Genomic DNA, 27,289 nt, shown 5'->3' on the forward strand with positions numbered 1-27,289 from the left:
TCTGCTGAGTTGCATTTCCTGAAAAAGTAAACACACACACACACCCACACACACACACATACACACACGAAAAAGAACAGTCTTAAAGGAAAGATTCCTTAAAAACAGGAAGTGTGTAATGCAAATTTGCTCTATGTATAAATGCTATTAATCTCTCTTTGCTTGCTTTCCATCTACAAAGAAGGGATAATTATTATACACCCCAACTGTCTCACAGGGATGTTGTAACCTGAGATGAGAAGAGATCTGAGCTCTTTCATTCGATGCTATACTGATCCAAGGCATTGCTATGATAATTCATTATTTAAGAGATTATTAATGAAAAATTCTTCCACAAGAATAACTAACTTAGAAGAAAGTTTGGAGGTAGCAGTGTCACCTTGCTATGTGCTTGGAAGTATGTTTTCATATCTAAAGGCTCTATTTTCTCCTCCTTCCACTAAATCTCTATAGCAGGTGAACTCCATTTCCCGTGCCATTGATTACTAGTAGGCACTTTGCTTGTATGTCCTATGGCTAAAAAATGAGTTAGCATGGTGACAAATAAACTTGATAAAAAATGATACTATAGACACAAACATAGAGCAGATATACAAGGAAAAATCTAGAATTCTACTATTTTAAAGCAGAGAAGACATTATGGTTTATCCAGTTCCTTCATTCCTATAATTAAGGAAACAAACTCAGAGAGATGAAATGATTTGCCCCTTATAGTAGAACCAGGATTAGATCTTAGGGCTCTTAATTTTCCATCCAGTATTTTTTCTAATAAAAAGAAAGAGGAAATAGGAAAAAAAGATGAAATGTGGAGCTTGAGAAACAAGAAAATGAAAGGAAAATGAAGTATATAAGTACATATTTACAAGTATATAGAAAATTACATAAAGGGTCTCTATGTGAGAAGAATTAGGAAAAAAGACTCACAGTGGGTGACAAAATGGCAGTGCATATTCTTGTTCACCAATGCTAGGATTATCCCAGTGAACTTGGGCCAAACTGCCATGACAATAATTAGCTCTAGTACTTTGACAGATCATTATGAGAACATTAGCAGGGCATTAGTGAGAATTATCCATTTTTCACACATTGACTACATGCCATAGTTGGCTCATTAGTGTATGGTGTCTAATAGCTGCACTCCAACTAGTACTTTCCCTCTTCATTTGAGATCTAAACCTGCTAACCTCAGACCAAGCCATGTAAAGGGACTTTCTTAAATTAAATAAGTATAAATCCATTTCACTTGTTCAGGAAGAAATTCATTAATCAAGCCAGAGAATTATTTGGCCTATCTCTGCTCAGCACAGCACAGTAATCTACCATCTTCCTCTGATCAAAATGACATGTCATGCATTTGGGAAAAAACAAAAAACACACAGCAGCATCTTCCAGTCTTTCTCAGGTTACTTACTAGGCTGCTGCTATCTCAAGTCTCAGCTCAGGAAGAGGTTGCCTCTCACTTAATTGTCTTTATTCTGAGAAATATTCTTATATTTCACCCCTCTCAGTCATCAATTGCCTTGGCTTGTGAAACCACTAAATCAGCTGTCCTCAACAGTCTGTATGTTAGAATCAGCTGAAAAGATTTCAAAGAAATACTGATGTATGGTCCACATCCCAGCCTGAATGACTCAGAATTTCTGGAAGTGGGACCTGGATATCTGGGTTAGTTTATGCATGTTAAACTCACAGATAAGTCTGATGCATAGTGGGGGTTGGGAGTTACTGCATTTTCAAACATATATTTAGGTCCATTAACCTGGAGTACTGGGTGACGTGGGAGATATAGAGTGACAAAGTCAACAAATCAGTTGGATTATTCCCAATATTGATGACAAATGGTACATTGTTCTCTGTACATGTGAACTTAAAAATCCTAAGCAGAGAAAAGGTAAATTTGAGGATGTGTTTTGTGATTTTTTTCCCTTTACTTGCATATCACCACCTGTCCACTCACAAAGAAAACACATTTAATTTTGATTTATATATTTTAGAAGGTACAATTCTCTCACAGTATTTTAGGATTTTCCTAATTCGAAGAAGTCCAGCATGGATATCTAGCACAAAACTCCCTTCACCCTTCCACCTCTTCACTTTCAAAAGCTGTATGTCAAAACAACACTGACTAGAATATGTGAAATGAATTACTGAGATGCTAGGAGCCAAGAGTCTCCACGGCTGGTTGGATTATAGGACAAGCAGGGGTGCATGTAAGTCATTCAGCTCTGCTCAGTCACAGGGTCAGAATCTAGCTCCTTCTATTTCCACAGGAAATTCAAGAAGAAGGAATACTAAAAGACAAAACCAAAGAGAAGAAGCTGAGGGGGAAGCACTGTGCTTATATGACTCTCTCTCAGAGTCTAAGAAGGAAGATTGAAATTAGGGAAAACTGAAATTAGCTGTACAATGTTTGGACAAGACATTTTCCATCTTCTCGATTCGGTTTCCATATCCATCACGTGAGAAAGTTGATTAAAATTCTTTTTAATCTTAGCAAGCAGTAACGTGTTATGATTCTATGAGATAACTTCTTAGAGACCCAAACAGTAGGATACACATAAGCTGACTTCGGCAGTGTAAGGTAGATCATTGACAATCAAGGATTTAGGTTTATAGTTCCCACTACTTGAGGGCACTCCTAAAGGTGCAAGGAATACAATAAAATGTAACCTGGCCCTGGCCATGTCTAAAGAGGCTGTGGAGTAGGGAAACTTTAAGCGTATTCAGTCTCTGTATCCGTGGAGCATCACCATTCTCTGCTCATCTTTACAAATTTAAGGATTCACAAGGATCTCAGGCTCTGTCTCTCAGGATTGTTAAGAGACTTTCTTAAGTCTCCCCACATTTTAGAGAAATGCTTTGCTTAATACAGCTGCCTGTCTAGTTTTAAATATCTACCTGTCCAATTATCCTTTGGGGCACTGAATGGAGTGAGTGATTACTAGATAACAAATGCCTTGGGAACTGTTGGGGAGTGGGTATTAGTTTATTAGGGCTGCTATAACAAAGTACCACAGACTGGTAGCCTTAAAGAACAGAAAATTATTTTCTCACAGTACTGGAGGGTACAAGTCTAAGATCAAGGTGCCTGCAAGGTTGCTTCCCCTGAGGGCTGTGAGGGAAGGGTCTGTTCCAGGTCTCTCTCTTTGGCTTGTAGATGGCCATCTTCTGCATCTTCACATCATCTTCCCTCTGTACATATCCATATCCAAATTTCCTCTTCTATAGGGAGACCACTCATATTGGGTTAGCGCCTGCCCTAATGACCACATTTTAAGTTGCGTATCTCTGTAAAAACACGATCTCCAAATAAGGCCACATTCTGGAGAACTGAAGATTACGACTTCAACATATGAGTTTTCTTTAGGAGGCGTAGATGCACAATTTAGCCCATGACAGGCAGTGTTTTATATAAGCAAAGAGAGCCTTAGCCATGGGTGAGTTTCATAGGAATGTGTACATTGATCTTGTTGAAATGCGAACTCAAGAAATCTAGCAAGACATAGTTATTATTATTGATATTAATACTGATACCACTATAAATAGATATCAAATACTGAATATTTACCGTAGGATGGAAACTGTACTAATTACCTTACATGTATTATCTCATTTAATCCTCAAAAGAATTTGGTAAAATTATTTTTATTTTCCTCATTTTATAAATAAGGAAACTAATTCTGCACGAGGTCCGAGTCACATGGTTAGTAAAGCAGTAGAGGCAGGTTTATAACCCAGATTTGTTTGAATACCTGAAAGCCCACAGCACAAAGTCAGTGCCAAAAATACAGTAGTTAGTTAGTATGGCACAGTAGATAAGATAGAACTTGAGAAAAAGAAGGATCTGAGAGGCTTTTCTCCAATAGGTCTTATACTCAGCTATGAGGTTAATTTCCTCAAGTTCTGTTCTGATTTTTTTAAAAAAATCTTCATGACTTTACCTCTCTTACCTCCTAAATTCAACTATCTCAGGCAGACATTCAAGGTAACCCCGCCGTTTGCTTACAATCTATGTTGCCAGTCTTAATGCCCACTAATCCCCCACAGTATTCCCAGTATAGTCACATGGCACAGATTCTTTTTAATTTATCTAAAATGCCATCTTCCATCCTACAGCCTCCAGAAGAGGTGATCAGGAAAATCTTAACAGAACAAGTGACATTTAAACTGGATTTTGAAAGATGACTGGACTTTTGACAGGTGGAGGTTGGACCTTTGGAGGAAGAGGGTGAACATCTGAGAAAAAGAGACGTGAAAAAAGAGGAAGCCATAACAGAGCAAATATTGCAAAAGCATCAGGAAAACAAGTCAGGCCACTTGACTAAGAAATTAAGAAGTTATTACGAAGATGCATACATTGAATTCAGAATTCAAGTAATGTTTTGGTCAATTCACCTGGAGGAAAAGGTAAAGGGACAGACGTTGAGTATTTGTTCACTTAGCTTCGGATTCTCAATTACTTTTGCCATTTTACAGCTCTGGGCAATTTACACCGACAGCCATCTCCATTGCCCAAAAGGCACACTACTCTGCAATTGGCTGGATCTAAGAAAAGGACTTTTCTACATTTGTAAATCATTTTTAAAATGAAAATAAGGGCTCTGAGATTTGAAAAATTCTTATACTAGATGCCAACAGAAAGCTCTAGAGAAGAGGCGGCAAATAGAATATATACACTATATAATGTCTTCTTTTTACCTCTCTTCCAAACTGGTGGCCCAGCAACCTGGGAGAGATTTTAATTTTCAGCTTCACTGTCTTTTCTCTTTTTCTGCTCCTGATTTCCAATAAACAAAGTAAAGAGACAGAAGCATACAAAATCTTCTTTTGAAGACGATGCCAAAATGATTTGGCAAAAGACAACTGTAGGTCTTTTCATCAGCCCTAAGTTTCATTGGGACCACAGCTCTGAAAGTTCTGAGCACAAGCAGATTTGAAGGTAAATCAAGGTTGACAGTAGGTATCTTTTTCTGAAACGAGATGAGCCTAATAGAAAACACACTGAGATGAAGAAATAGGAGGCCAGGTCAGAGAAAGGAGAGCTACTCTTGTGAATTTCCAGTAGAGAGTTGCTAAGCAATTGCCAGAGGAACCAGTCCAGGGACCAAGTTCTAACTGCAGATGTTACATTCCTGTTTTGCCGGGATGGGGAAGAGGCTTTCAACAGTCAAACAGGATGTGGAGACTTCTCTCCTGACCTTGGGCCAAGACAATCAGCTTTTTGACTGGAGGCAACTGTGATCCATTCTGTGAACAGATGGCATAGAGGAAAAAATGCAAACACAAGCTTTCTAGTGTCTATTCCAAAAGCTAGCCAACTTCCAGTTGTGATAGGATAGGCAAGGGATGGTAAAGGTCCTAGTGGGTGGGGGAGAATTGTGTAAAGAGCAGAAAAGATACTTTCTAACAGTGAAGGATGACAGACAGAGAGGGCCCGCTTTGGCTACAGTGGATAAATTCACATCGTCATCACTTTTCTTTCAGTTACACCTCACAACTCTCCTGGATCACCCATGATTTCTGCCTCTAAAATAAGCCTACGTCTTGTCCAAATTCTATAGTCTTTGTCCCGCTGATGATAGCAAAACACTGTTCAGTTATTATTTATTTTTCTATCCCTCTTCACATGGAACCACTTGAGAGCCAGAAATTGCATTGCTAAAGTTTGGTCACATGATTTGCAAATGCATGGCAGGGTCACAGGAAAAGACTCAGCAAGAGAAGACCCTTCCCTTGACACAATCAAGGGGAAAACCCACACAAGCAAGAGTGAATGTCCATGAACTGTCTGGTGGAGGGATAGCGTCAGCTTTGAACATAATGTTCATCCGTCCTCCGTGTTGAAATTCTTTACTTCTTCAACCCAGAGAGTGTTAACTGTCAATATAAGTATTACTAAGTCTATGAAAATTTTATTAAAAATACTAAAAATTGGTTTTTAGGCAAAGTATGAATTCTAATTACTAAAAGAAGAGTGTCAAGGCTTTGGCCCCAAGGAGCAAGCACTCCTATTGCTGATTATGACTGTTGTATCCTACCTAGTTCAACAAAGAGTGACAGTTTTGGCTGGAATATTATTTAAAATAAGAAGACCAAATATCCACCATTTGTGGATGTGGTAGATAGACATTCCTATAGTGGTGGGAGCTTGGACTTGATTACCTCAAAAGGATCCTCCAAGTAAAAAATCCAATGTGTCTCCTACATTCAAATTCCTCTTTATGCATTTAGTCACATTCAGCAACAGTCACTGATACTGACCATGTGCCAGACATAGGTCAAGGGTTGTGGCTTTCAAAGATCAATGAAAATGTAGACAACATAACCAAAGTAAGCAGGCATACAAATTAAAAAGAACAATCCAGTGGGATATGTCCTACGTTAGAGACTAAGAGTGCTATAGTTTTATGGTGAAATGAGTGTCAATTAATCTCTCACTTGCAATTCTGCCCCTCCAATACTCACTTTCCTACTCCTCTACTAGTTTTTCCTAGGAATGATTCCTGATGAACCACTTTGACACAATTCCTCATTTCAGGGTCTATGTTTTGGGGAGTCCAATCTAAGGTATCTTTTTAACTTATAGCTGCGAGCTATTAAACTGAGTCCATAGAGAAAATGTCTCATTGAGAAACTAAATATAAAGCCATGACAAAATGGGAAATCTGTTTCTAATTAGCTTTTGGTGTATTGCAAGGTCGGTGTCATTAAGAATAGATGAGATTATACATTTATACATTTGCATGGAACAGCAATGAAGTGAGGCTTTTGTTGTTTCATTTGCGCTGATGCACTGCTTCACGAATGTGTCCTGGGTTGGAACTGATGATATTATGGCTGGACAACTAGTGAATCTGGTCCTCTGACTCCAGATGCTGAGGGCTCTATGAATCTAAGGTACCTGTTATGCACATGTTTTTATTTCCTTTCACAATTTCTCCCTTCACTGGGGAAAGTCTGTTTGAACTCCACATATGTCAGGTTGGAGGACAATCAAATAATGGGGAACCTTATTACAATGGCAAACATCCAGGTTCTGTGCATATCAGCAGCATCTCTCTACTCCCAACCCACTGTTTATCTTATGGTTATTTCATTGTAAGCCAGAAAAGGCCCAAATTCCTCAAGCACAAGAGGCAACTAAAGGATAATTAGTTTTTGATGTATGTACACAACATTATCCAAGATTATAATAATAACATTGAGAATAACATTCATAGAGTCCATTAATACACCTAAATCCTGTGTTCCCTCTGCTACTCCTGGCCTAGGCCTATGATGAATTCTGCCAACACACCTTCAACTTTAGAAATGTTCTCCCCTGAAAAATGACACCTTGCCCACCTCTCCCCCACAGCACACACACAAGTGCTTCCATGTAGTGGATGCCAGCCTGCTGTAATTTTGACTCATTAAAGCATGACTCAGACCAGCCCCCTCATTATGCTCACTTTCTAATTACTGCGACTGGACAATTTTAGTCAGAAAGAAAAATCACACACTGAGATCTGTGATGCTTGATATTGAGTGACTTATTATTCTGGTTGTGACTCTTTCTTCTTCATAACTCCTCACCCCATTCCAGCTTCCCCAATTTTTTGAAGTAATATGTTTTTCCTTCCAAATCCGTAGTCAGAGGACATAATCTCTCAGGAAGTTTTAATATGCTAATGCTTTCCCCCTCATTCCTCATCCTTTCCTTCATCATTAGCTCTCGTAAACCCAGTGGCTGCCAACGTACAGCTGGAATTATATCAAGTGACAATGACTTAGCAAAAAGATCTCAAACCCACTTATTTCCAAATATTATTGAGAGCTATACACCAGCTTCGACCAGGCAGGCTATCTCTGTCCTTTGTTCTCGTTTTGACAATTCCCTTCCTCTTTATAATCACTATTCCCCTCTATTTTCTATTCGTCTGTCATTCTGCTCCTTCTTTTCCCTTTTCTCCCCTCAATATCTACCCTGCTTCACATGTAGTGACTTGTACGTTCATTTCTTTTCCTGAAAATAAAATAAGAACTTCAAAGAGGCATGAATGATCTCTCCTGTTTTAATAATTAAAGATGAATCCACCACAAAGCTCGCTCCGCTGTTCCCAGTGTTCACATTAGATCAGAAATGGCATTTTTTAGCCCCAAAAGAAATATATCAGAGTAGCTCCCACCCTGAAATACATGGCACAGAGCCCAGCTCTTCTCTGGAACCGTCGTGTTACCAATGGGTCTATTTCAAAGTAAGTGTAGTCGGAATATGGGACAGAGGATTTGATAGTGTTTGATAACTCACAATTTAACAACTAAGGAAAGGCGGTTTATTATTAAATGCAAATAAAATGAAATGAAGTCCGGCTGTCTGGATGCAGATAGAAAATACACAAAGCCCATAAGCCACTCTGGAGATCTTAGCTACGAGACAGAACAGAGCTTCAGGAGCTGCCAGCAAGCACAAATCCCTTCTGTGAAGGGGCTTGCACCCTGTATTATCTCCAGAGCAAGAGTCGGAAGGCACAGTCTGCTTGGAAAACTAAGGTGTGCCTGGAAACAGGGCAAGCACAGTGGCTTCAGGGGAGGCGAACATCTTTTTAGTTTTAAAGTATTTCAACCTCTTTACTTCCTACTGTTACCTTCCTTTTCTGTAGGATGGGTTTTCCTGGCCAGGGGAAAATTGCCTATTTTCTTACAGGGTTGAAAGACAGCCCGCCTAGAGCAAAAAGATATATACTGCCCCAGACCATCTAAATTCCTAACATTAATATGACTGCTTCATAACAGTCATGAGTATGAACTTGGGAACGTGATGATGATTTCATATAAACAATATTTATATATCTTTGTCAGGTCTATTTATAATTTAAAACAGCGAAAGTATTTCAAAGCTATGGAATTAGACATATTTTTTTTCTTTATCAGTTCGGCTCCAGGGTTCTGATGAACAGTATTTTGCAGGAAGTACCAAGGCTGGATTTGCAAAACTGAATATATTCGATGTGGTCACCAAATTCATTTACCGAAAACTGTATATTACGTGTGTTATTCACTAACTTGAAAATCTCTAGGGATACATTTTACCAGATCAAGTTCACATCGCTTCTTATGCAACTCTACCCTTTATAATCTAATCTGGGACTGCCATACACCCATTGCTAGACAGCTGAGAAGATCTCACACGTGTTTCAAGAGTTTTGTGTTGCTCTCACTCCCCCCTACCTTTGGGGCCTGGGATATGTCTATCTTTTATAACTACTGACATTCAACACACGCCTCTAGGCCATTTCAAACCCTGTCTTCTCTCTGGACCATCCCCTGAAGGTACATCTCCCTTCTCTGAGGCCTTGTTGCACCTACTTTATCCAGCATTTATTTTGGTAATCACGTGTGTTGTAAACATACTACACCTACTGCTTTGCATTGCTTGTTAATTGCTGTCATGTGTCTGTCATGTCCAGCCAGTAGAGTATACATTTCTAGAAAGCAGAGGTGGTATTTTAGAGCTCCTTTCTATTACCTGTCAGATCCAGCATCATATCCAACATTTCTCCATCCCAGATATCTCCCTTGGACTCTAGAGTTGTTTATCCATCTGTCTACTCAACATCCCCTCTTGGGAGTCTAATAGGCACATCAAATTTGCTACATCCAAAACAAAACTCTCAATCTTTTCCTCCTAAAATCTGTTCCTCACATTGTTTTTCTATCTCAATTTTTGGAAGCTCCATCCTTCAGTTGTTGATGCCAAAACACCTCATATTCATCTTTCTGTCACACTCTGTGTCTCATCCATCATGAAATCATCTCACTTCTATCGTCAAAACAAATCCAAAATATGATCACTTCTTCAACTTCCATTGCCATCACTTTTGCTAAGCCATCATCATCTTTCTCTTATAACAATACTATTACAATATTCTAATTGGTCTCCTTGCTTCCATCCTTCACCCTGAAATCCATTCTCAAGATAGAAGCAAAGAAGTCCTTTGAAAACAAGTCAGATCATGTCCCTCATCTTCCCAAATCCCTCCAACGACTTTGGATTTGGGAGTTAGTGTCAAAATCCTAATAGGGTAAGTGTAAAGTCTTAATTATAGTGACCTATAAAGCCCTATAGACCTGGCATTCCATTATCTCTTTGACCTCATCTCCTTCTCTTTCCACAACTCATTCCACTCCAGCTCACTGGCCTCCTTGCTATTCCTAGAACACTCCCGGAAAGCCCCTGCCTCAGGGCCTTTTCACTTGCTGTTCCTTCAGCCTGGAATGCTTTTTTCTGTTAAAATGCACTCATATACACCTTTGGCAATACACCTTTGAATACTCCTTTCCACTTAATTTTTGTTCTCCATAGTACTTATCACCATCTAACATACAAAAATGTTTACTTATTTATTTCTATTATTGTCTGTCTCCCTCCACTAGAATGCAAGCTTCTTACTGGTAGAGATTTCTATGTGTTTTATTCACCGGTCTATTGCCCAATGGTAGAATATTGCCAGGCAAGAAGTGGATGCTCAATAATTATTTTGATGAATACATGGATGAATGAACAAGCAGGCAATATATTCTTGATAAATGCCTAGTTCTTATTAAACGAGTACAGTACAAAATAAACAGGAATTGCTCTGAGATAATCTTAGAGAAAGGCACTACTCAAGAGAAGAATATTTCTCCTCTGGCATAGACAGCTGTGAGTCCCACCATGGCATAGAGTAGTAGGCTCCAGGCCAAACTCAGCCACTGGTTACCAACAGAACCCCAGAAAATGCTTGAAACTCTTCCTGCCTTAGGTACACATCTGTAAATTTGTTATGATGTCTGGATGCTTGCTTTTGACGTAACTGCTTTATACATTGTTTTGTAAATTCTTCTCATGCTGTCTTCTCTGTGAATACTTAACTTCCAAAATAGAGTGGAATATCTCTTTTACGTAGCATTCTACATCCAGTAGTGGACAGGATTAGTAAATAAGATAATCTCTATCATCCCAAAGTTTACACTCTGATGATGCAGAAAAACAAGTAAAGGACTGTGAGTCATAAATTCAAAACACAAAATAAAGATATAATTAGCCTTTAAATAACACATTACAATCATGAGCTTATCAATTATATGTTCAATATAATAGTACTGTCTAGTTCATAGTATCTACTTAACAGATGTTCACTGAGCAAAAATAGAGTTTTAAAAATCCATATATAACACTGTTCAGAGTGAGTGCTCTTTGAGGAGTGGAGAAATGAGGACAGGGAAGATGCTATGAGATGACCAGTTGTGATTCAGGATATTGTCTCTCTTACTGAGTTGACTCATTGTGTCACAAAGCTCCATGAGGAATACAGAGTCTTGAGAATTTTTGTTTATTTTAATGAAAGAAGAAAAAGATGGTTGTTGGACCATGTAATCCTTAGACCACATGGGAACATCACCCAAAGAGTAAATGTTTTTGGAGAAACTTTAGAAATGTGTCTTTAAGAAGGGTGAGGGATATTTGGTAATTACTACAATCATAGAACAGGTCTTTAATTCCAAAGGTAAGCATCTTGAATATGGACTCACTATAAAAGGTCTATTCATGTTTTAAGTACCTACATGTACCAGTCTCTGCACTAGATGCTAGAGATGAATAAGACATCACTGTTCTCAAGGAGTTAGCAATCTTCAGAGGGTGAAACATAATGAAATAAATGAATCCAAGAGACAGGGTTGAGTATTTAAGGGTTACTTAACCAAGACCCCTGGTGGATCAGGGAAGGCTTCCTGGAGGAAGTGAAACTCAGATAAAGGCTAAAGGAAGAGGTGGAGTTAAGCAGAGGAAGGTTTGGAAAAAGAACTGTGAAAGAGAAAATGGCACATTGAAAGACATGGAAGAAGTTCAGTGTGGTTGAATTTCAAATGTATTGGAAAGCAAGAGAAAGGCAGAGGTAGGCTGAAAATAATTAAAAATGAGACGAGGGAAGTAGATAAGTAGGGGCAGGATTACAAAGAGTTTGCCTTTGGAAGATATTTTAATTTTATTCTAATAATAATGGGAAGCAATTAAAGAATTATAAGAAAAGCAGTGATATAATTAAAGTAGAATTTGCGTTTAGTAAGCTCTGCCTAGAGTCTGTAGAATAAATTGAAGGGGCAACATTAAGCATTGAAGCCAGTTGGAGGTTCTTTCAATGATACAAATAAGAAATAATATAGATTTGAGTATGGGTAGTGATGGTAGGGGAGAAAAATAAGGGGGATAGATTTTATAGATGTTGAAGAAGAGAAATTGGCAGGAACTCACTGTAGAAAACATTGCAGAAGAGAGCAAAGGTAATGAGGCAAAGTGGTTAGGAACAGACAGAGAGGGACAGCACTAGAAATGGGAAATCCAACAAAACTCCAGTTGAGGGCTAGTGAGAGAACAGAGGCTTTGTCGATAAAGAGGGAGAAAAACTACCGAGTGAAGAAGAATGCAGTGCCTGGGTCTTCCCTTCTGACTCTGCAGGTTGAAGTCAAATGCTCTGTGGAGTCACGGAGAGAAAGAATTCCTTTTGATCCACAAGTTTATACCTCATTGAGCAAAAGCTACTGACCAGCAGCCCAAAGTCTATGTGAATCACCAATTCTGACATCTCATTGCACTTTGTGTCCAAACTCTGTCTTGGGCTCATTTATGTAGAAAGCATTGGCAAGATACGGCAAGAGACTGTGTATAGAGTGCTGGGAGTATGTGTTCCTTGACCGCCATAAGTGAAGAAAGGGATAGAAGAGCAAACAAAATGTATAAAATTGAACTATTAGAACTGAATTCTGGCTTAAATCTTTTTTCTATGCTTCATGCCTTCTGAACTACTCAGGAAAATCTGTGGACTAAAGATTAATACTTTCTACAAATTTCAAAAGAGCTCTTGAACTTTGTTGCCACATATATTCTAGAAAAAGAGACTAGCTGGCTAATTTACTTTGTCCTTACTTTTTCTTGCTGGTGTACAGTCTTCTGATAAGAAGATTTCCCTTTCCTCTAACAGTCTTCGTTCACCATTGGAGATGTGTCAACATTTGGCATTGTCATTAAGCATCCCAAAAGCCAAGTGCTCTTCCATGCCTGGCTTGCCAACATCAGCACCACTCTCAGCCATTTCTCTTCTTGTTCCTTTTAGATACCACTTTTTCCCCTGAGTACATATTTTTCTCATATTCTACTTTCAACTCCTTCTTTAGTCATTTATTTGCTTTTCTTTAGATCTCTGCAATGATTTGATCCTACTGATACAGTCACTTGTGCATATGCACTAAGTGCCATGCAATGGACCTCCAAGCAAATAGTGTCCTATCTTCTTACTCTCACCGTTAGAAAGGAATTACATAAGTATAGATCCCCAAAGAGAAGGCCCACTGATGGCAGTGCTGTAGATCAGCTCTAGCCTTGTATTTTCCTGACCACCAGGACATCTGGGACATGAGCAAGGTAAGGGCTTATGATAAATTATTGGTCATTTAATATCCTTCTGGTCTTTGGCATGTGTTCAATATCTCAGAGCTTCCGTATAAAATTCAGGAAAGATTGGTTGGGTAAAAGCAAGTTGCACTGCACTCTATATCTTGAGTGATTCCTTTATGTCACCCTCCAGCCTCCCTTGCTGATTTGATCATCTCTGCTAATCCCTCAAGACTCATGTATAATCTCTTACAAATCATACCTAACAAGCCAGTGACTTTTCCTTTGTGCAGAATTTGGTTTCTCTTCCTCTATTCCCACAGCAGCTCATACTGATAATTAATTCACTATTCATGGAGAATAGACCAAGTAAAGGCTACATATATTCTGCCATGTAATATCATATACATATAGAGATATATACACATTATTATACACTCCTTAAGTTGTGTGAGTTTGTTCACTCTGTAGCTTGTGATCTTGAGATCACAGGCACGACCTTATCATTTTTATGTCCTCACTGCCTAGTACTATACCTGACATGTAGTAAGTAGTTAATATTTTTTTATGAAAGCAATTAAACCACTTACAACTTCATGAAGAATCTTATCTCATGCTTCCACTGCCCAATAGAGAAAACCAAAATAGAAAATCCAACCACTGTTATTTTTCAATAATATACTTCACTCTCTCATTGTGGAAAACATTTAGTGACTCATAGCCTAAATATACTGTAAAAACAGCTGATATGACGTTATTTCAAAGTGACAATTATGTATTTTATTTGTAATTTCATGTTAGGGCTAAAAACCAAATTTAGGCTAATATTTCTAAATAGCAAATAGACATTAGCACTTCCACTCACTAAGGTACTGTGTGCAATTCTATTACAATGAATAATCACTTGTCATTTAAGAAAGATCTTGACTCTTCCTGAAAACTGTCATCTTGTGGAAGTGCTGACTGAGGATAGGCCTGGCTCAGAAAAGCAAAATACGTGCATGTAATTCATCCCACTCTAACTTAAAAACAGCTTATCTCAATATTTCAATAACTAGAAGTAACGAAAGTTTTTAAAAACATACTAGCAAAAACACCCCTAAGATCTTTGTTTAAATAAAAAGGTCATTTTAGTTGCCTATAGAAATATGAACATAATCATGATCCTAAATTAATTTTCTAATAATTAGATTACTATTTATGGACAGTAAACCAAATTAAGGCTGTGTGTATATATATATATGTATATATATGTATATGTATGTATATATACGTATGTGCATATGTTTATGTACACACACACATATATATAAATATATATATAACTGAGTTGATTTATTTACAGTATACACTATGATTATCTTCAGTTTTAGAAGATAAATCTACTATATGTAACACTAGATGCTGTAAAACCCCATCCAATGCTGATTATACCTCTATTCAATATTCTTTGTATGTGCCTTGCACTCTGTCATGACATAGTGCACATCTGCGTGTTTCACCTGTGCAGTAAGTCCATCTTTACACTTACCATCTGGTGGAAACCACTCCTGCCTTTGGACCGCTCCTTTCTCATCCACCTGTATTTCAAGTGGAAGCTGCCAATCACATCACCCCAAGTCTCTGGCCTTAAGAGTTAGCATAGGATCCAGATAGAGCCAAACACTGTACCTCATTCCTCTGATCACAGGGATTACTCTAGAGAGGCCATGAACCCTAAACCAAGTTAATCAGTCTCCTCCAAGGTAGAGAGGTTAAATAATTTATTATCTAAACTGGACTTCTGAGACTGAAAGAGAGTGTTTTTAATAATTATGTAGGGACAAGAGCCTTGCAGATAGTGTCTTAAACAATAAACAGAGACTAATGGCAAACTTCTTCCCAGAAATTTTCTAGATGGTGTTGGTATGAGAAGTTTCTTCTCCTTTTTGGTTATAACTCTATAATTATGGGGGTAAACCCAGTGTGGAAAAAGCCAATGAGCAGTGCAGAAATGAGAAAAGCCAGAAATGAGAAAAGTGGAAACAGGAAGCAGAGAGAGAGAAGCCAGAAATGAGAAAAGTGGAAACAGGAAGCAGAGAGAGAGCAAATAAGAGATAGTACACAGAAGTTGGAAAGCTTTAGGTTCCAGTGCATCCAAAGACTATCCATTTTCATTCACATCCCTAGAGACAATTATTTTTTTCTTAAGCTAGTAAGAGTTGTGTTTCTGTTACCTGCAAAACTCTGAATAAGAGAAGAATTATAGACCATCTAGCTGAAGTCCCTTACTTTATGTATAGTAAGGAGACTGAGGCCACACAGGTCAAATTGCTTATCCAAGGGTCCAGAAATATTTACAAGTAGGCAAATAACTCAGGTTTTTGTTTTTCCTTCCATTTCTCTTTATAGATGTAACATCTCTTCTGCGTTACTCTAAATTATGATTTTATTTTTTCATATCATGCATATACTCATAATTCTAAAAGCAGCTTGTGTCTCCTTTAAAGAAAAGTTTTTAATACACTTCCTATATCCCTTACCCAATGAAAAATTTAATAAATACTTCTAGAATTAATAATAGATAAATGAATAAAAATCAGCACTTCATGGTCTGCCTCTAATGAGCTTCCTTTGTAATGACAAAAATGTACAAATAGCCAATAATTTCTATTCATGTACACCAATGGGTAAATTTTCATTATAAAATTTTAACGCCTCCAAATACCCATACTTCTGTACAAGTATTAACTATGAGCATATGTGAATAATTATGAAATTATAACAAGAAAAATCAGTCCGTTAGAGGTAATGATACTCATTTGGGAGATGAAAGAACTTTCACCTAAGGGATAGCAATTTAGGAAGGTTTTAGTGACATAAAACATCTAATAGAATAAAATCTCCATGAGGATAGACTCTATTTCCATCTCAATAACTGCCATCAGGAAAGGCAGAAATAAGGACTGGAGAACTATCCTTGCATGAATGGCAACAACAGGAGCAGCCAGGTGAGTTAACCTGGGGAGTGCACACACAAAAAAAGGAAGTCTAAGCCTGAAACAGTCAGGGAAGTACTCAGAGCCAGCAAGTAAAGAAGATGGTAAAGAAGATGCTGAAGAAGTGGGAACAATGAACAATGGATTTCTAATTCTATAAAAATCACTATAAATGCATTTAGACACCTAGATATGCACCCTAGAGTTTGCTTTTACAATTGATGCTTATTGAACACTTAAATATTCGTCATTGGTGCTAGATTAATCTGGGAAATATTCTTATTTTCAAAGGCTATTTAAAGAAATATAAAGAGAGAGATCCCTTGGTATAAATCTAATCAAGCTACAACTTGGAAAGCATACGTTAACCAAGTCCACACTAATAAAATTTACCCAAAAGTCTAATTGAGATGATTGTGCATGCTCTCAAAAATTTATGGGTTGAATACACATGGGTTTATTATTTTACATATTTTCTCAACATTGATGCAATGAATGTCTCTCATACATAATTGATTAACCATATGAAAAGTTTCAAAGTTTAAGTTTGGCTTAAAATAATTTATATGTTAAAAATAAGAGATTTAAGAGAAAAGCATTCTTCTCTTCAAATTTAATTCATTCAACGTTTTAATTCACAGTTAAAGGAAGAAAGAAATAGAAAGCAAAAGAGTTCACTATTTGAAATGTTACTGTGGATTTTTAATAGCAAGAATGGGTATGACTATTCTATCTGTTCCATGATTACATTGATTGCAAGTTTTAGACTCAGCTTATACAAAATCAGATTTAAGCATCTAGTTCTTATGATCTAATGGTGAAAGCTGGAATTCTCCTTCTTATTATTCTTTTTTGTTTGGTGAGGAAGATTGGCCCTTAGCTAACACCTATTGCCAATCTTCCTATCTTCCTGTTTTTGCTTGAGGAAGAATGGCCCTGAGCTAACATCCGTGCCCATCTTCCTCTATTTTGTATGTGGGATGCTGCCACAGCATGGCGTGATGAGTGATGTAGGTCTGCACCCAGGATCAGAGCCCATGAACCCAGGCCACCAAAGCAGAGTGTGCTAAACTTAACCACTGTGCCACTGGACTGACCCCAGATTCTATTTTTCATGTTTCAAACAATATTAATTTCTGCCTTCCCTGCTGGAGTTTCCAATGACGTAAAACTATGTCCAATTATTATTAGACCTAATTGACTTAAATAGATAGTCATTGTAAACTCCTTGAGGGCAGTTCCTTGTTCCTGGCACTGTGCCTTACACAGAGTATATGTACAGAAAACATATGCGAAATTAATGGATGAATGGATGGATGCATGCGTGGATAATGGGTGGATGAATGCAAATAAGTGGTACAGTCAAAGAAGACATGTTCTCATTATTATTACAATGATGATAATGATGGTGATGACAACTACTCTGTATCTCTATAGATCACAAAAGAAATACTCTAGTTTAGTTGAATAAGATATACTTTTTTTCATCTCATCAGTTGACCTTAGACAGATCACCCAATTCCAAGAAAGGGGACAAAATTGTCTCTGTTCGGCTAAATATCAAAAGCCATGCTCAGAATATACAGGAGAAATATATAGATCATACTTTTTCCTAGAAATTTTCTTCATGCTGTCTTGTATACAGTATTCAAACATATGGCAATTCTGTTTCACTCCAAGTGTCTCATTCTATAGTCTCCAAGGTTGGTGCAATAATGCAACTCAGGACTTTAGATATGTTAATGTTACAAAATAGGGATTTTTTTTAAAGAGATCAATCCATGGAAATGGTAATAGAAACAGCCCCAAATCATTGGATTTAGAGGTCAAGAGTTTTTATTCAATTTGGGCTATCTACAATACAGATAGTAACAAAAATAATGTATTTACCGCCTAGAAGTAGGCAGCTCAAAAAGACAAAGAAGCAGCAGAGATGAGTGGTGCTGACCACAATAGTTCTTCGAGTAGGAGGCCAGGGTAATTTACCACTCTTAGCGATAGGGCTGTCTGGGTTGCAATTTGGGGGTGTCTTATATCCTATTATATTACACTATCAAAATTGCAGGAATTGAAAATGCTATGCCATTATCTTCTAGACAGACAAGCTACTAAATTATTTGTATGGGGAAGATGAGCCATTTACTTATCTTTCTGATAAGGGCAGGAGATAGGTGGGGACTGTCTGGGAGACAGATCATGGTGGGGACTCCTCTGTCTGGGTTGTAAAAATGCTACTCTTTGAGATGTTCTATCTGACTGACACATTGTTAATAACAACTACGTCAGCAATATGAAGTTTTGCCAATATGACAAATCATGGGAGAGGAAACATTGCGTTTTGACTTTAAATGCACAACAAGTAAATAACACGCAAAACTCCATTCAAATGAGCACTTTTTGCGATCAATCAGAACACTAAGTGTAAAATAAGAATGAGGAGAAATTTTTTAATGAGTCTCAAATATTTAGATCCACAAGGCTCATTAGAGATGGTATAGAATAATCCTTTTTCCCTGCTCTGGTGAGGATACTGAATCCACAGACATTGAAACCTGCACAAGACCATGAAGTTAGTTAATAACTGAGAAGGAGTGGAACTCACCCTTCTGATCTGTCAGGATGGATGTATATGTGAACCATAGCAGGGAAAGCAAAAAGAACTGCATGAAGCTGAATAAACTAGAAACAAGTAAAATTTAAGTTTATTACTGGAGTCTGAGCTGGAAAATTATCTTGACTCTCATGAAAAATTTTATGAGATATCTGGATTTTCTCTATGCTCACTTTGCTGCAAACCCAAAGGATAAAATTTTCTCATCGCTGTTAAATCTCTCTCTCTCTTTTTATCCTCTCTTTTAGTTCTGGCCAAAATCTGGAAGTGTTCATCTGCCAAAAAAAAATGAAAGGTCAACAAACAACATGGTATCCAAAATCCTTTTCTACCTGAAATAATCATTTATTTGAGGTTTGGGGTTCTCTAGGGATGTACAGCATGAGGCAGTACAGGCTACGAATATCAATGCTGAATAAACTAACATACAAAGAGATGTATCCAAATACCCAACTCTTCCTACGCCTCGGAAATCACACTATAGATATAGGTTAAAGTTTATAATATAAAGTACAGCGTGGAATCAGTAAGTGATGTCAAAGAGTTATAGCTGTAAATTCTAGAGGTACGGCTCCCTTTCCGAAGGAACAGTATTGTTACGAACCCTTTTGTGACCATTTCCCTCCGGATTGTGCCTCACTGAACCAGCCTCTTACTCCGCTAGCACACATTCCCTTCCTGCCTCTCCTATTTTTTATTGATATTTAAATCAAATAATTCCACTTCAACCTCCCATTTCTCCGCATTTTCTTTTCATTCCTTGATTAGGGATTGGGTAGAAATTCTCCTCTATTGAGGAAAAATGGGAAATCTGGAAAACACCCATATTTCTTCTCTAAAGGCCTACCTCCCCCGCTTCTCCCTCCACTCTGCACCCCCATAATAAAAAGCATAAACTAAAATAAATGATCAATTTTTGACAGACAGTAGATGGAACAAAATAAAGAAACAGGTAGATTGCGAGTAAAGATTAGCAAATAGGGCAGTGAAAAAATAAGTGTACAGAGAAGAAAGATGAAGGCTAGAAGGAGGTAAAAAAAAGGGAAAGTTAGAAGAAATTAAAAAAAGAAAAGTATACAGAGAATGAAAAAGACAAGTGATGGCTCTTTTTAGTAATTCTTAAGCCACCTGTCTTTGCTTTTCAAAGCATCTGCTGTGAGAGTATGAGGAAAATTTAACTTTCTGCCTTCACTAATTGAATTTTTTAAATTTAAATTTCAAGCTCTTAAGAAGACTGATAAAAAATAACCAAGTATATTTGTCTGTGAAGGGAACACACAGTACATTCCCATCAGTTCATCATCTGTTCAGGTATCCCTCTCTGTTCATCTTCCATCTACTTGTCTACACCAGTATATCATTTATGTTTGTATGTATGTGTGGCTCTCCAACCATGGATCCATCAAATACCTATGTGAAGCAGATATGGAGGGAAAACTATTTTGAACAAAGCAGTAATAGCTTTGCTGTGAGATGCAGATATGTGAAGGTAATTAAAATTAAAGTCAAATTTAAAAGATCTTAGTCAGTAGCAACTGAACTCCCTTAGCTGAATCTCAATACTGATTATTGCAAATCTTAAATAATATTGATTCTCAATGGTAGCAAGCCTTTGAAGAACCCCTACGCCACTTAGTTTCATTTTGTTTTGCTTTTGTTTTTTCCAGTGAGGACAGAGCAAGATTATATTCCCTATCTTCAGGTTTTGCAACAGATACTTATGTTATAAAGAAAGTGTAAGTGTAGCCTGAGGATTTGCACAAAAGCAAATGGTGACTTATGGAGGCAAGCCTGGGCTTGTTCAGTCTTAGGATATGGTTGCTTATTGTTCATGTAGCACTCTTCATGATTGTGATGCAGGATTTGCATGCCTGATTTGCCCTGTCATGTGAAATGATGAATCTGCATGCTAGGGTCTGTAAATTGAGTATGACAGGAGCAATCCAGAGGCCAGTGCCTACCAAGCCCAATCTCCCAGGTGGCCACCAATGGTATTCGTTCTTGACTCCAGGTCCAACCATCATTTGGCAGGGGGACCCATTCTAGTGACACTCTGCCAAGCCATAAGCTTCTAGGACCACAATTAAACTCTAAACAAGTTTTATTATATTTTACATAGTATTAAAATATACTATTATATGAACCATGGTGGATGAGAAGGTAAATATCAGAGCCTCATGTAAATTTATTGAGGAGTAGCCTTTGATGCAACCATCACACAAACTTCTTGTCATAATACTTCTTATAAACTAATGAGGGACAAAACATGGACTCTGAGAAATACTGTGATGGGAAGAAGAAATCTTAAAGAAGACACATAAAATACCATTAACGTTCTCCTTCTTTACATATATCTGTGTCCTTTAAATTTCATATGAGTATATGCTGTTTATAATTTGAAAATGTGATTTATATAAAAAATTATACTTGTAAAGTAGTAAAAGCTAGTATAAATAAGTAAGTATCAATAATATGTGCTTGTTTTACAAGTGCAGAAAGAATGTCTGTTTTTTTCCTTTGGAGAAATTCACTAAACTAGAGAATTTACTTGAAATTGACAAACCTACAGTGTGTGACTTCCGAAAATGAAATCCAAATGAGGAAGGATATTTAGCATCCTTCCATATTTGGCACTTTATATTGAGAAAAAGCAGTGGGTATTAAATTGAGTTTTTCTGCCTAGGAATTTAATCACACCTCAATGACCGGTACAAACTTCACATTTATGTTCAACACATTGAGAAACATCCTATCTTGACTATGGGCATAATAAAAATAGACGTGCAATCCTCTTAGCCACCACAAGTGATAGATATTATTTTCCCTATTTTACAGGCTCAGAGAGGTTAGAGAGATTGCACAACATCTCACAGCTAGTTAAGTAGCTGAGTCTATCTGACTCTAGTTAATGGTCTTTCAGTCACACCAGGAGCATAATAACTGCCTAAAAGCCTAACAACTGGCAGTTTGAAAACGAGTTAGCTTACTGATTCACAGATACACAACGACTATAAAAGCATAAATCCTTTTTTGCTTTAGTTGTAAAGAGAGTCTTTCTCACGGAGAATTTCTCTTTAAGTATGTGGTCCAGTGCCTACCCAGATGGACAGTAGCAAGGTGACATTCGTTCTATTCCCAGGACTGCTGCTGAGTCATTGTGCAGAAATGGAAAAAGCATTTTGCCCTTCTTCTATACGGGTTTCCCCATCTGTGCACCAGAGATCACATTTGCCTCCTAGTTACCTTGGAGGGATGCTAGGAGCTCTAATGAGTTATCATGTATAAATCTCTTCAAGTTTCTTGGATGAGAGATGCTTTTAAGTACAAAGCTTTAGGTTATCATTGGCATTGTTACGAGACACAGTAAAAGCTTAACCACCAGCTGTTTGTTTAAGCTTTTCCCCTCTGGATCCCTCAGGCACAATATAGGACAGGAGTGGAAAAAGCGTAGTTTACAGGCCAAATTTGGTGCAAAGGCACTTTACACTGACCTCAGTCATCTTCCTCTTTACTGATGAGGAACACTTCAGGGAGATAAAATGTCTCTTTTTTTTTTTTTTTTTTTTTGATCAGCACTAGGAAGCTGCTTTGCATGCTGGGGTCTGTAGTTTTCACTCACTACACCAACCTTCTAAAGGTAAAAGTTAAAATCATCTGCTCCATTTATACCTATAGGAAACTGCCCTGGTAACCTGGAGAAGTAAAGGCAACAGGTGGAATCAGCCCCCTCCATTCTACCATTTAGAAACAGCACTAATGAAGACTGGAAGGGTGAGCAAAATACATCCATTAGCTATGCTGATGTCATTGGCCAGTTCTGAAGGACTTCTCCCATCATTTAATTACTCCATATTAATGTATAAATACAGAGAGACAACCAAAGATGAGGTAGGTAGACAAGGAGCTGAGCTTTTTAGTTAATTATTAATTACTAGGCATTTTCAACAGTGAGACATTAACCACTCGCCCTTTTAAATGGTAATAAATACCAGACATATGTCTAATTAAGGAGCTGTAAATGCTTTAGAGGAGCTGAATGGAAGGAGAAAAACACTATTTGCAGACCTACTCTGAAAGAAAGAGAGTTATTGGCTCATTTAAAGCCAGCTCTCATGTAGGTATCTGCTCAGATTCCTAACCCTCTCTGCCTTCTCTGCCAGGGCATTTCTCACTGAGGCTTGTGCCAGGGTTAAGAGGACTCATGCATTGTTTAAATAGCCCTGTTCAAGAACAGTCTCTCAGTGGACCTCAGGAGAATCTCACTTTCCAATCCTTCCTGAGTTTTCATTATTAGGATATGATTTTCCTTACATTAAGACAATTTCTTCTGCTTCTGTTGCTAAATCTCCATACAGCACAGAAATCATAACTCTAAGTAATAGGATTCTTAGCACTCTTCACAGACTGTTATACTGAATAGGAAGAACAGATTTTTTTAGTAAGATTCTTGATTCTTGGCCCCCACCAATGGAGGCTTAGTTAAATATTGAAGTGCCCACTGGAGATCATAAAAGGAAGTTTCACACAAAGACTTCCAATGTTATGTTATTCCAACGGATTCTGGCAAAGCTGAAGGACACTGCAGAGCAAAAGGATTAGCGTTAGAGGAGGCTCTTTGAAACCGCCTCCATCACCTGCTGGACTTCACCTCTAAAAGTAACTACTTGTTGGTAAAATCTTTGTAGGATTACCGAATTAGTCAGTTTTTCTGATCTTAGCACAAACTTCTTTTGCTTTCTTCTATTTCTAGCTTCTATTCTGAAACGCACTCCTTAACCACTTTTCATGCCAAACATTTTCATAGCAAAATTCAGGTCACAGCAAAATGACACATGATCGGACAGGTATAGAGTGGTTGTCATTTGGTCCATCTGGAGAATTCTGTGTCAACTCCCTATCCATATCTTTACTCCCTACCTCCCAAGCTTGGTAACCTTGCCAGGGGAGATGGGGTTTTCTCAAGCCTTGCCTTCTCTAGTCTAACTTGTACTTCGGAAATGCAAGTAGCAAATGCTATATGATTTGATCTTCTCAATTTATCACAGGTCCTTCCTTGTTGAAGTGGTCCCCCCTCCCCTATAGCAGCTCTGTTCCTCCAGGCCATCGGTGCTGTCTGTAAAGTTATATTACTGAGACTGTTATCACCACTAAATCTGCTCCCCTGGAGCTTTTCCTGCACAGGCACTTGGATGGACACAGCCAGAAGTCCTAATTGTTCATACATATTATACTACCCAACAGCCAGAATGGAGATGAAAACATGAAAAGGACAGGGAGGTAAAGTGATAGATTATAGTAAGTGAAAAAGATCCACTCTTTAGAAAATTCACAGAGGATTCTTTTGGCTCTGACTGCCTGGAACTCTCTTAGGACACACAGTTCTAATATTGCAGGCTCCACACCAAACGGTGTTGCAAATAGTGGCTTTACTAATGACTGTTTCTGTGTCTCTGGTAACTCACTTGAACTCTTCCTCCTCTGTAGGAAATGTTTTGAGAAACCAGGGACCTGGCTAAATGAGAAACAAGTTTTTAATGAGAACATAACCTACTACCAAGCAAGAATTAAACAAGCACTGACAGCAAGTTCCTAGTTTAGTAGTGTTTTTAGAAATCATTAATTATATCACAATTTGGGCTTGGGCCAAAGAAGCAGTCACACCATTAAGAATCTAAGGAATGGTGCTTCTCAAACAATCACATAGGAAATCAGCCCCACCTTCCAAAGCCTGAAATGACTGGGTATTCCAGTGCCTGGGGCCAACCCCACTCAGCTGCCACCCTCAGAAAGCTGAGAACAGCCTTGCAGGCCAGGGGCCTACAGCAATTGTAAGCCCATGATCCTAGCAACCAGTCATGCTGGGGGCCTACTCACTTAACAGAAAAGCTGCAACACGAATGTGCTATTAGACCTTACAGCCAACTGTGCTGAGCCACCCCATGCCCAATAAAGTGACTGAAGGGTCCACAGCAGCCATACTCAGCTGAGTATTACAACCAACCAGCCAGGAGGACAGCCTAGCCTCCCTGGGCACCTGCAGCAAGAGCAACCCTGCTGTAACAGAAGGAAACAAGTAGCCCACACAGGGGACACTCCTGGAACATTTGGAACTGATGACAAGAGGGAAGCACACTGCTGGGCCTCATAGGCATCTCTTACATACAGCCATCTCTCCAAGATTGGGAGATGTAGCTGATCAACCTAATATATAGATATAAGCACAGAGACAGAGGCAAAATGAAGAGTCAAAGCAATACATTCCAAGTAAGGGAACAGGACAAAACTCCAGAAAAAGAACTAACTGAAACAGAAATAAACAATCTACCTGACAAAGAGTTCAAACAAAAAGTCATAAGGATGCTCACTGATTTTGGGAGAAGAATGGATAAACTAAGTGAGAACATCAACAAGGAATTGGAAAATATAAAAAAGAACCAATCAGAAATGAAGAATACAATTCTGGAAATGGAAAATTCACCAGAAGGACTCAATAGCAGAGTAGATGATACAGAAGAATGGATTAACAAGCTGGACAAAAGACTAGAGGGAATCACCCAAGCTGAACAGATAAGAATTAAAAAGAACAAGTACAGTCTAAGGGACCTCTGGGACAACATTCAAGCATACTAACATTTGTATTATAGGTGTCCCAGAAGGAGAAGAGAGAGGCAAAGGGGCAGGGAATCTATTTGAAGAAATAATAGCTGAAAACTTTCTTAACCTAAGGAAGGAAACAGACATCCAGGTACAGGAAGCACAGAGAGCACCAAACAAGAAAAATTCAAAGAGGCCCACACTGAGACACATTATAATTAAAATGTCAAGAATTAAAGAGAATCCTAAAAGCCACAAGAGAAAGGCAACAAATTACATACAAAAGAAACCCCATAAGGCCATCAGCTGACTTCTCAGCAGAAGCTTATAGGCTAGAAGGGAGTGGCACAATATATTTAAAGTGCTGAAAGGAAAAAAACCTACAGCGAAAATTACTCACCCAGCAAGGTTATCGTTCAGAATGGAAGGAGAGATAAAGAGTTTTCCAGAAAACAAAAATTAAGGAGTTTATCACCAAGAAACCAGTTCTACAAGAAATGCTAAAGGGACTTATTTAAGTGGGAAAGAGAAGGCCACAAATAGGGATAAGAAAATTATTTTTAAGAAAGGGCAATAAAATCACTGGTAGAGGCAAAAATACATTAAAGGTAGCAGATCAACCACCTATGAAGATAATATGAAGATCAAAAGACAAAAGTACTAAAATTATCTATTTCTAAGATAAGAGGGTAATGGATACACACACGCACAAAGAGAGGTTAGATCTGATAACAAAATATAAAATGTGGGAGGAAAGGAGTAAAAGAGTAGAGCTTTTAGAAAGAGGTCAAACTAAAGAGAATATCAACTTAATATAGCTTGCTATACACATAGGTTATTATATATGAACCTCATGGTAATCACAAACCAGAGACCTATAATAAATACACAAAAGATTAAGATAAAGGAACTTAAACATAATACTAAAGAAAGCCATCAAATCACAAGGAAAAAGAGCAAGAGAAGAACAAAGCAATGGAGAAGAACTACTAAAACACCCAGAAAAAAAGTAACAAAATGGCAATAAGTACACATTTATCAATAGCTACTTTAAATGTCAGTCAACTAAATGCTCCAATCAAAAGGCAGACAGTGGCTGATTCGATAAAAAAACAAGACCCATATATATGCTATATACAAGAGACACACTTCAGACCTGAAGACAGTCACAAATTGAAAGAGAAAAGATACAAAAGATAGTCCACGCAAATCGTAATGAAAGGAAAGCTAGGGTAGCAACACTTACGTCAGACAAAATAGACTTTAAAACAAAAACTGTAACAAGAGACAAAGAAAGGCACTAAATAATAATAAAGGGAACAATCCAACAAGAGGATTTAATACTTGTAAATATCTATGCACCCAACATAGAAGCACCTACATATATAAAGCAATGATTAACAGACATAAAAAGAAAAATAGACAGTAACACAATAATAGTAGGGGACTTTAACACTCCACTTACACCATTGGATAGATCATATAAACAGAAGATCAATAAGGAAACATTGGCCTTAAACGACACATTAAACCACATGGACATAGTAGATATATACAGAACATTCCATTCAAAAAACCACAGAATACACATTTTTTTCAAATGCACATGGAAGGTTTTCCAGGATTGATCACATATTAGGCCACAAAACAAGTCTCAGTAAATTTAAGAAGATTGAAATAATACCAAGCATCTTT

At 37.8% G+C, this 27,289-nt stretch overlaps 1 protein-coding gene across 2 annotated transcripts in view; it reads right to left on the reverse strand.

Annotated features, from left to right (window-relative positions):
• LSAMP (limbic system associated membrane protein) overlaps positions 1-27,289 on the reverse strand; it is a 600,663-nt gene that overhangs the window by 538,073 nt on the left and 35,301 nt on the right. The gene's annotated exons all lie outside the window — the stretch shown is intronic.

This window comes from Equus quagga, chromosome 4 (assembly GCF_021613505.1).
Source record: "Equus quagga isolate Etosha38 chromosome 4, UCLA_HA_Equagga_1.0, whole genome shotgun sequence".
Taxonomy (NCBI): Eukaryota; Metazoa; Chordata; class Mammalia; order Perissodactyla; family Equidae; genus Equus; species Equus quagga.